The 11,963-nt window shown below is 42.4% G+C and overlaps 1 non-coding gene across 1 annotated transcript; it reads left to right on the top strand.

Annotated features, from left to right (window-relative positions):
- Positions 1-10,608: 10,608 nt before the first annotated feature.
- TRNAT-UGU (transfer RNA threonine (anticodon UGU)) lies at positions 10,609-10,682 on the top strand. The gene has a single exon. It is a non-coding gene; the product is annotated as a tRNA-Thr (tRNA).
- The last annotated feature ends 1,281 nt before the right edge of the window (positions 10,683-11,963 follow it).

Raw genomic sequence — 11,963 nt, 5'->3', positions numbered from 1 at the left:
TATATGTGTGGTGATTTTATATTTATTTCTATAAATACCTCAAGTGTCTGGGAGAAAATAAACTGATGGACATAAAGAATACATTTTAAAAGAGAACTAATTCCCCTTTATCTGTAAGAAATATAAAGTAGTGGATATTTGAGAACAGAATTAGAATCATCTGGGCAGAATTTTTGGTGTGAATTTTGGCCTTCTTGGATATTTTCTTTACTGGCTACCTGTTTCTCCTGCAAATGATACGCTACCAGGAGGCTGGATTGCTTTACCTGTACCTTTTTCACATTTTGGGAAATTGGACTTTCTTCTGTTTCCTCCTCCCTGTGTGTTTTATTATCTTACTGTACATTTTTTTTCAATTCAACAGCTTTATTGAGGTACAGTTTACATGAAACCTTAACATGAATTGGGTGACTAGTGACTGTAAGTCATGTGATCTTTTTCTTCCTATTTTCTGCTTGTTGTGCAGTGAGTTCACATGTCTGTAGACATGCCAGGAAGCACCCGCTTTGATTTTGCCAGGAAGTCACTTGTAAGTGATCCTTCAGGACGAAGGGCCTTGCATTTCATTCCCAGATTGGGCGTCGGGTTAGGCCGAGGATGTGCTCATGGGCCCTGTGGCTGCCTGAGCAGGAGGAAGAGGTTGGAGAGCGGTGGTTATTCCTGCAGGTCAGCTCACGATCCCACACTTTGGAGTGACAAAGGGATGCAAGTTCCCTGTGGGTCGGCTGACACCAAGGAGTGGAAGTCTGAGCCCTCAGCTAGTGTCCCACTCAGGACAGTGGTCCTGCAGCGGGAGAGCCCTCCAGCAAAGGCTGATGACATTTACAGCTGCTGGGGGTTGAAAGAGGTGAAGGAAGTTAAGCTGAAGGTCGATTCTCTTTCTGTACATATATTTGTGGGCAAGGCCCCCACAAATACCCTGAAAAATATCTCCCATGATCCCATGAGAAAGCTAGAATTCCAGGGTCTAATCAGAGAGCAGGTTACCAGTTGACTCTGTGTGTGTGTGTGTGTGTGTGTGTGTGTGTGTGTGTGTACATACTTTGACATCTTTCCACGAACCTGGCCTCCTAGCAAGGTTTATTGCCATGAGTAGGGCTGAGTTTGGGGGAAGCAGCAGGTCAGAAGAGGGATATGCAGTTGGAGGCTTTGCAGACTTTATGCCCCGATTCAGAGGACCTCCTCCCCATCAGCCCTGGTGGTGACAAGCCCGAAAAAGAAGGAAGTGAGGAAGAAACCCAGGGCAGGGCTTTGTGCAGGGGGGAGGAGGAGGGAGGGAGAAACTGACTGGTGTTAGTGATGCAGTGCGGCCCTGGGCCTCCCTCCCGGGCTGGCCGGCTCCCAGGATTTTTCAGACACTGAGAAGGATTGAGTCGGATTGGGAGGCGCAGGGCTCTGTGGTGTTGCTGTGTCCCTCCTGCAGGGGGTCCGCTAGGACCCTGCAGACTGGATGAGGAAACCAGCCCAGTTTGCACCCTTCCTGGGCACTCCTAAGTAATAACTTCCAGAATGTCTTTTCTGGTTTCACACCAAGATAGAAAGATTATTGTGAAAGCTCCAAACATAGAATTAGGCATTATTATGATGAAATAAAACATGCATTTACTGGCTCAAAGAACATACTATGTGTTTTATATTCTGCTATACTTGTGTTACACTGAATACAACCAATTATTACTATTATTTATTATTGATACAATTATGGTTTTAATTAAGCCTTGGGTTCATTAAAAAACGTAAAAAGGAAAGAGCATGAGGCCGTTATGGGCTGTATGACTTTTAGGAGTGTGGTTATTATGTGCTTTATCTTAGTAAACACAAGTTAATTTCTGACTGAAATCTCTTTTGCATCTTTAGGAGGGAAATTTTTTCCAAATTACCATTTCCCATCTGAAAGATCTGTCATAGTTAACTCGAGGAACCAAGAGTGAACTCTGGGCAGAGCACAAGGGCGTGTGGGGTGCTATCGGTCAGGAAGGAGGCCGGAGGTGAGGAGGCCACAGGACAGAAGCCGGTTCTCAAGGATAAACCCAGGTAAGGAGCATAGCCTTCATCCGGGAGACACTGGTAAGCACTGAAGGGATCATAAATAGACCCGAATTACAGTTCAGCAAGATTTCTGTGCCTACAATGTGGGAAGTAAAGTGCAGACTGAGAGGCAAGGAGGCCATGAGGCCTGTGTGATCGATCCTGGAGATAGTGGTGTGGATGGGGACATGTCACTAAGGAGGAAAGCAAGGGGACATATTGAAAGGCTTGGTGTTACAAAGGTGCCAGTTTACAGTCCTACTGAATATGCCAGTGCAGGTGTTATGCAATATAACCAGTATCTGTATACACAAGAGCTAAGCATCAGACTGGCTAAGAACATTAAAACTCATTATAAAGCTATAGTGTGTGAGACATGGTAGTATGAAGACAGAGACAGACAAATAAGCCACTGCAGTGTAACAGGGATCCCGGAAGCAATCCCACCAACATATGGAAACCTGATATGACAGGACTGTTCCTGCTCAGTGGAGAAAAGAAAAAAATGACTATCCATTTGGGAGCATATGGAATTGGACCCCTGCATTCTAAATGCATTAGAGACTTAAATGTGAAACACAAAGCTGTAAAACTTTTTAAATAAGTTATTATTCAGTACATTTGAAGATGTCCACGCCCCGAAGTCTTACCACGTCCACCGTTGGTTATGTGTCGAGCCCTGGAGGAGCCGTGCATCTGAATGGTTATGACATCAGAGTGTATAAGAGCCCAAGTGGGAAACAACCCAAATGTCCATTCACAGAATACAATGTACTATGTTACTCAACAGCTAGATTACAGTAGTAAAATCACATCATCACTGAGAGAATTTGGGAGATGTGATGAAATATATATATACATATATATGTCAAAATCCATCAAAATTATGTAATTAAAATGGTGCATTTTATTGTATGTATGGTATACCTCAATAAAGTTTACTTGAAAAGGCAAGTGACCTGGGGGCGCCTGGGTGGCTTACTCAGTTGAGTGTCTGACTCTTGATCTCAGCTCAGGTCTTGATCTCAGGGTCTTGAGTTCAAGCACCACGTTGGGTTCTATACTGAGCATGAAACCTACTCATGTGTGGAGGAATTTAAGAAACAAAACAGATAAGCTTGGGGGAAGGAAAGGAAAAATAAGATACAAACAGGGAGGCAGACTGTTAACAGGGAGGCTCTTAAGTACAGAGAACAAACTGAGGGTTGCTGGGGAGGTGGGCGGCGGGGCTAGATGGGTGATGGGCATTCAAGAGGGCACTTGTTGGGATGAGCACTGAGTGTTGTATGTAAGTGATGAACCACTGAGTTCTATTTCTGAAGCCAAGACCACAGTGTGTGTTAAGTAACTTGGATTTAAATTAAAACAAAACAAAACAAGTGACTTATAATTACACACATCAACATGGGTTAAATTTAGAACATAACATTGAAAGAGAAAACAAAGTTGCAGAAGAATACTGAAGTATTGTTCCCTTTATGTCAAAAAAAAGCTTAATGATGTTTTTTAAAAGATGAAAACCTCAACAGCACAAATGAGAGATATGCGGTGGTAAAAATGTAAAGAAAAGAGAATGCTACAAAATATGAAAACGGAGTTTCTGTCGGAGGTGCCCTGTGTCGGGTGGGGGAAGGAGGAGGGCAGGGGCTCAGGGAGGACCACTTTGGTCATGATTTGTTTCTCAACATGGGTGGTGAATAAAACAGTGTTCAACATACTGTTGTTTTGAGTTATAAATATTCTTTGATATCTTTTCAAAGTTTAAGGTACAAAATAGTTGCTAGAATGTAAATCTGACAAAAGTGATGCTGAAGACAGGATGAAAAGATTTTAAAAAGGAAAATTATGAAAGAACTGACATTATGAAGGAAAGACAGAGAATCTCCAACATCTGTTTATAAGAGAATAGAGAAGGGGCAGTGAGGGATCTTTGAAGAAATGAAGCACAAGAATATTCTAGAATTGAGAACGGCCTGAGCCCTCAAAATCAAGCTACAAAACAGCCCAAAGCCAGATAAATAAAACTAAATTTATACATAGATCCATCATAATGGGAAAAATATATTAAAAGCAACAAGGGACTTAAAAATAACAAATAAATAAAATTGACTTACAGTAGGTTTTTCGACAGCCATGACAGGAGCCAGAAAATGTTGAAAAACGTTTTCAAAGAGCTGAAAAAAAATAACTGTCAAGCTAAGATAGATGCAAGCCACTGGCCACTGTGGTGTTCAAGAATGAGAGAGGATTACCAAAAAAAAAAAAAAAAAAAAAAAAAAAAAGAAAAAAAGAAAAAAAAAGAAAAGAAAAGAATGAGAGAGAGTACAAACATCCTCACAAATGTCAGGAGAGACACGATACCAACAAACTTTCAGTTAAAAAAAAAAAAGCTGTTAAAGACATAAGTAAGAAAGAATAAAATTTAACCATGAAGGAAAATCTAAGCTCAACAAGGAATGATAAGCAAAGAAAAGAACAAACATCTGGGAAATGTAGATGAACATTTACCGTAAGATAATATTAGCAAGAATGTGAACTTATTAGGGTTAAAACGCCAAGAAGGAACTTGAAATGCTAAATAACAGGTAAGTTGGGCAGAGCAGAGTGCTGAGAATTGGTTTTTAACATATATAAGGAACAGACCCAGTTTGCTTTCACTTCTGTCCAACAAATACAATTTCCTACAGACAAGATATCTCAATGAAAGTCCTAATGGCAATTACTATTAAAATCTTTGAATTTGATAGGAGAGCTCCTTGTTCATCTGAGCAAATAAACTAGCAAGAAATTCAGATTTATGATGGAGATATGCATGTATCTAACCTAGTCTGACTGTAACCCATCTATAAGTGTTTTCTGTACTTGTGTAGTAACTGGCACGTTAATATACCCAACCTTTCTTCACCACAGGGAATGGCGACTTTATCTTATCAATAGCACTGAGTCAACCCTCACCCTTTCTTTCTGAGATTTCTGTGTCGTTACAAATAACTCCTACTGATCTCTCTGACTTTGCCCTCACTCCTGTTCAGTCCATTCTCAACAGCCAGAGAGATATTCTCAAAGTGTAGATTAAATTATATCACTCTGCTCAACACCCTCCCGTGTTTCCCATCTCATTCCAAATAAAACACAAAGCTTACAGCAGCTTGGACTGCCTTATACAATCCACCCCGGTCTGCCCTGGTTTCCTATTCTCTCCTTATAAATTTTTCTGTTTCCCACTAGAATGTGGTAGCCATGAGTGGATTTTTTTAACGTTTATTTACAGAGGGAGAGAGAGCAGGGAAGTGACAGAGAGAGAGGGAGACACAGAATCTGAAGCAGGCTATCAGCCTAGCTCAGTCGAGCTATCAGCACAGAGCCCGACATGGGGCTCGAACTCAAGAGGTCATGACCTGAGCCAGAGTCCGACACTCCACCCAATGAGCCACCCAGTCACCCCGAGAGAATGGGGTTTTTAATCTATTTTGTTTATTGCTATATCCCCATGACCTAGAAAGATACCTAGCACATGGTATTGTTCAATACATATTTGGTGAATAAATTAACACATAGATGTCAATGTAGGGACTCAGGATTGTATTAATACTTTGCATTGTAACAAATGCTAATTTTCTACTTATGATAATTTGCCTTATATTTTTCATGCACAAATTGCCTTTATAAGTCAAGGGAAGATTGTATCATAAAAATGATGTGTCAAAAGAGGAAGTAACAACTACCTCTGGGATAGGAAGCTAATACTTTGGAACAAATGAAGACCTTTATTTTAGTACTTTCGCCAAAATATAAATCCCAGATACATTATTGTTTAAATGTACTTTTTAAATGTTAGGATAAATTTAGATGGTAATTATGTAAAGAGTGGGAGGGAAAGTCATCAAAGAATGACTCCCAGGAAAGTTACTATAAAAAGCAAGCATTGGATTTAGCCCATTGAAAATTTATAGTTCTATGTTGAAACAAGCATTAATAAATATAAAAAAATTAGTAATTGGGAAAACATTTTGAATACATAGTACATAGATACACTTGCTCTATTATATGTTTGATGGCGATCTTTTGAATAAATAAGAAAAGTGTTGAACAGAGCAAAAGAAAAAAGAAATGGGTCAAGGACCCAGCGGCTTAAAGTAAGACATTTGCTCCTCACAGGCCTGTTGTTTGGCGCTGTTCTGCCGGGCTCAGCTGGGGCTGGCGGGGCTTTTGCTGTGCTATGTCTATGTCTCCACGTGTCTTCTCATTCCAGACCAGCAGCCACCATGTGTGCCCTTCTGCTAGTATGATGCAGATGGGCTGGAGAGCTTGGCCATGACTTTGAAAGCCCAGCTCAGAACCACACACCCTCTTCCACCCACATCCACTGGTCAAATCAAGTCCTATTGCTAAACCCAGTGTCAGTGGATTGGGAAAGTATACCTCCTTTTTAGGGAGGACACAGCAAGGGCAAAAAAACAAAAACATTAAAAAAAAAACAAACAGAATATTCAGCTAAAAGTCTTTTAAATCATAAACACATTTTTTTTTTTAATGTAGCAAGATAAAGTGGCCTCAGGATTATTTCAGTAACCCAGAAATGTGGTCAGGGAGCCAGGTTTTCTGTGTTCTGTCCTTTCCTGTCTGTTGGTCTTTGTCCTGATGTTTGTTGTCAGAGGTCACAGCTGGCTTTCCCAGCTCACTCGCAGAAAAACAGCTAAGTAGAAAGAACCTTCTCTGGAAACTCTCTCACCAGTAAGAAAAAGTCTTTTCCACAACCTCCAGGGGTTTCCCCTTCAACTGAACAGTGTAATTGGGTCACATAACTACCCTACCCATCTCTTTATTTAAGGGGAAGAGGGTTGCCATGGCTGGCTTAGAAAAATCCGGATTCATCCCCTATACCAGGGCACTGCCACGCAACAGGAATTCTGTTACCCGGATGACGGAGAATGGCAGAGAGAGGCAACCCTCCACGTCCGCCAGTACTGGTCGACATGTCAAACACTTTCTGGATGCTGGCTGGACGGAGAAATTCTTAGGGCTTACAGCCTCTCAAGACAACGATTTAGAAATAAGCGTGGAAACATTTAAAAACTTGGCAACATTTTACCAACAACTAGAATTCTTAGAAAATTATGTAACCTATGCCCCAAATCTAATTGTGAGATTGATATGTTAGGAGAGTTTATATTACTCTACACAAAAGGAAATCGTCCAGGAGCCAACTTCACAGGAACTGTTTAGTCAAGTAATGCTTCTTTGATACATTTAGATTCTAAGCAGTCTTTTTTTTTTTTTTTAACGTTTATTTATTTTTGAGACAGAGAGACAAAGCCTGAACGGGGGAGGGTCAGAGAGAGGGAGACACAGAATCTGAAACAGGCTCCAGGCTCTGAGCTGTCAGCACAGAGCCCGACACGGGGCTTGAACTCACAGACCGCAAGATCATGACCTGAGCCGAAGTCGGCTGCTTAACTGACTAAGCCACCCAGGCGCCCCTAAGCGGTCTTAATAATAAAAATGTATATGTATTTTCTTCCATGGGAAACTGGTCAAAATACTGTATTAACTGAAAAAAGATTATAAAACAGTTTATGTAGTACAATCCTAAATTGGACATTGTATTTCATGTGTATTAGAAAGTCTGAAGAGTTATTTCCTCAAAACTTTAACAGCAGGTATCAAGACAGGGAATAGATTTTGCAAAATCATTCAGTCATGAATGCATCTAGGAATATACATTTGTAAGCTTACAAAAGTACTCTAATTCAACTTTGGTTAAAATGAAATTTATTTTCAAAATTATAATCACAGTAGAATTTTAAAATCTTGAAAGAAGAAGGTGATGGTTTACTCAAGTGCTTTTGAAAATACAAAAAATCACTTTGTTATAAAGAAAGGGGAGAAGATTGGAAAATATTTCCATTCCAATTGCTACAAAAATATAGAGCATTTGCCAGGTGGAATTAAGGTCATATTAAGGTTTTGTGTATATATAACTTAATACATATTAAGTACATTAATACATATTTATATAATTTATATGTATAAATATAACCATCTTCTCATCAACAAATTGAATTACTGGCTAATATATTTGCTGAGATGAGCAAGAAGCTCTCCTATTAAATTCAAGGATTTTAATAGTAATTGCCTAAATTTAGGACTTGTTAATAAAATATTTTGTCATAGGAAACTGTATTTATTAAAGATGTGTGTTTAAAAAATTGAGTTTGTTGTTTAAAGTTATAAATTATGTTTTTTCCAACAAATTTCCATGCCAATCCTGGTTAATTAACCCACTATAAACTTCCTGATCTTGTTATACTTAATTTCACAGATAAGTAAAGCCAGAAATTCTCTATGGGTTAGGAAAAGTATACTGTCCAAACCTTTTATAGAAATACAGATCTCCCCTCTTTTCAAGGAGAAGGAAGTTTTCTTCATGTTGAAGGATAATCAACTGAAAACAACAGGTGTAGAAATGAAACCTTACATTATTTCACAAGGAACATACCTGTATATAATTATACATAGTAGCGGTTTCTTTAGAAAATTTAAAAATACCTGATTTTTACAAAGATACTTCCACAATATGTTCATACAAATTTTCCCTAATCCCCATGTGGCCTACCTTTGACCTCGGGACAGCTATTGATGTTATTTCAGTGATTTAGGATCAAGACACAGGGAAGGTCTGTGTAGGAGGAACAGACAAAAAAAGATGACCTTTTTTGACTTGATAAGTTTGAGGCATTTGTTGGGGAAATCAGAGTTCCAACAAAAGGCTAAACTACAAATTTGGAGTTGGATGAAAGGTTTTGACCAGCATGAAACTCAGTAAGATTATCTAAAGGAGAATGAGTGGAATGGCAGGAGAAATTCCTAGGACCAAGTTCTTGGAATGCTGTATGTAAGAGTCAGGTAGGAAAAGAGCGCTCAACAAGACGTGGGGAAGGAATCCTAAGAAGTAAGGAGAGAACTGGGGATAAGATTTTAACGGGAGCCAAGGAATGAGAGAGAGGCATGCAAGTGATTGTCAACTCTACAAAATGCTTGGTAAAATGAAAGTTGCTAAGAAGAACTCTTGGTAAAACAGGAGTCTGAAGGGAGCCTTTACAGACAGTCACCTCTGCACCATGGCCAGCCTGCTGCTGGGAAGTCTTTGCCTTCCCCTGCCCTGCCCTCGTCCAGCTGTGTGCTTCGGCCAGTGCTGTCACCTGATACAGATGCCCTGACCTGGCCAGGCTGACATGACCCGGCTCCTGGCTGCCTCTTCAAGGATTTTTGGATGTGGTGCAAAGGAAAGGATCAGGACACATCCTGGCTGTTGGTTTAAGCCCAGTCATAAACCTCGAGACCTTCTCTCTCACATAAAGATAGTTATTGTCCAGTAAAAGAGAATAAAGCTTGAAAGACACAAAACTAAACATTTTCAACACAAATAGGGAGGAGATGAGCAAACGAAGAAAACTTGAAAAGAAAAAAGAAAACTCCTGGGTTTTGAAAGTGAGAGATAATACTGGATTTTTGTCGTTGTGGTAGATGATTATTCAGAAGTATTTGCTGCCTCTTCCTGGGGTTAAAGATGGTTACTCCCAGGGGCAAGATTACTTCCTGGGGTGCCATGATTACTCCCAGGGGCAAGGTTACTTCCTGGGGTCAGTTGATTACTCCGCCTCCCCCCCATCTTTAATTGCCTTATTCACTTCACCCTGGATAATGGAATGTGAGCAGAATCGACAGGTTACTTTTGAGCAGCAGCAAACAAACAGTCCTTGATTTGGCCTTTTTTACTCCTCTGTCGAGAGAACATCAGTGCGTCCGGTAGAGGTGACCCCACCGCCCTGGGCTGGGTCACGATGGACAGAGGGCATGAGCAAGAACTAGACTGCTGCTCTTGTAGTCCCTAGGATTCCTGGGCTTCTGTGTTCCACAGCACTTGGAAAATGCTGTACTAACAATGTGGTTGGATGAGCGTCAGAAAAGGAGCTTAGGTCTTGACCCTGGTGTTTGCCTGAGTGAACCTGAACAGGTCCCTTACTTCATTGGTGTTGAATGTAAAATAGGGACAATAATGTGCTCAGCACCTTGGGGTTGCCTTTCGAGTTCAAGGGGGAAGTGCATTCATTCATTCATTCTCAAGTCAGCACCCAGTTTGGTTTGGGCTGCAGGAGTAGAACCCAGTGATTCATCTCTTACATACAACACCCCCGCGCTCATCCCAACAAGTGACCTCCTCGATGCCCATCCCCCATTGTCCCCACCCCCATCAACCTTCAGTTTGTTCTCTGTATGTAAGAGTCTCTTACGGTTTGCCTCCAAAAGGGGAAATAAAGTTGAAAGCTTTCAGTAAATTGTAAAGTGCTATAGAAACGTGAGACATATCATTTTCACTTGAAGTCTGGACTCAGATACGCGGTCTGTGGCCTCATTTCAGCTCCTGGTTCAGCCACCGCAAGCCACACAAAGTGCCTGCATATGAATGAAACCAGCACGGAAAGTCCTGTTTCTGGAAACAAAACACAAGGTGGGCGGGGGGGGGGGGGGGGGCAAGAGGTACATTAAAAGGTACTTATCGAAGCAAGCGTTTTGTTTGGTTCCGTGGCTTAGCTGGTTAAAGCGCCTGGCTTGTAGACAGGAGATCCTGGGTTCGAATCCCAGCGGGGCCTGGCTCCAGCCTTTTAGCTGGGGAGGGGGCGCGCGGCGCTGGGGGCCACCTCCTGGGGTTGAGTCCACCCTTAAGAACAAGAAACTCCTGGGGTTGAGTCCACCCTTAAGAACAAGAAAGAGCTACCACCAGTTTTGAGGATTTTCTGGAACAAAGGTTTTTCTGACTCGGGCAGAGATTCGATAAACCGGGAACCGGTGATTGACGATTAAAAGCGGGGCGTCTTCGGCGCTATGCCGGCGCATCCGCTTGGACAAAAGAGCGCCCTGAGCATCCTGCAGAGGTAGTGAGGACGCGGCTCCCCCCCCCCCCCCCACCGGGGCCGCCGCACACACGCGGTTTGGCTGCGTTGTGCGCATGAGCCGGTTTCTCGGCCACGTTTGTGGAATGCATACACGAGGCTTGAATGAGTGAGGAATGGAGTCTCAGGGCGTCCTCCCTATTTCCTACCCGGTCCGACGAAAGTCTCTCCCCTCTACCGCCCCTCCCTTCCCCCCCTTGTCTCCTGGTGTCCTTCCCCCCCCCCCCCCCCCGCTCTGCCCACACCCCTCCCCCAGCCCTCCTACTGTCCTCCTAGTGTCCTTCCAACACCCACAACGCCATCCACGCCCCTCGCCTAGCCCTCTGCCCTGGGATGGAGGCCTTTAGTCTCGGCCTGGGTCCCCCAGGGGGCCGGGAGCGGGGGTGAGGGGAGAGCATGAGAGCGCAAGGTCAGCTGAGGGGGGGTACCCGCACCCCTCCTCCCAAAAGTCGCAAGAACAATATTGTAGTAACAACATATTTCGGGTTTTAATCTCCCAATGTAAGGGTGAATGAAAAGCAGCAAATCAGAATACTTACTCCAGTATGATTTTATTTCCGTGCGTTTAGAAACACAAAACTATTGTGTGTGGGTGCGCATGTATTTAGTCAAGCAGAAAACATGAACGAAAAGAAGGGCAACCATTACGGGGTACTGGCTACTTCTGCAGAATGAGACGGGGCCGCGTCCTCAGTTCCCGTTTCTTCCACAGACTTCCTCTGCAGCGTGAGGGTCTCCGCGGCAGTATAAGCAGGGGTTCCTGGTACAGTGTTTCCCGTAGAAACCCCAAGGCTTTTTCAACATTTACTTACTTACTTACTTAACTTACCAGAAGACCGAGTTTTTGGCCTGTAAGGAAGTATCTCCTCTCAAGTACGAGAAGATTGGACACCTGTTGACAAAAGACTCAGTGACTGTCCTTAACTTGCTCTGGTCACTGACAGCTTTGGGACAGAGGAGCACAGTCGTCGACTGGGAAGG

Source organism: Herpailurus yagouaroundi, unplaced genomic scaffold (assembly GCF_014898765.1).
Source record: "Herpailurus yagouaroundi ecotype Mexico unplaced genomic scaffold, PumYag 219, whole genome shotgun sequence".
NCBI classification, from domain to species: Eukaryota; Metazoa; Chordata; class Mammalia; order Carnivora; family Felidae; genus Herpailurus; species Herpailurus yagouaroundi.
Note: the sequence above shows the minus strand (reverse complement) of the source record. Positions and strands in the feature narration are given on the sequence as shown.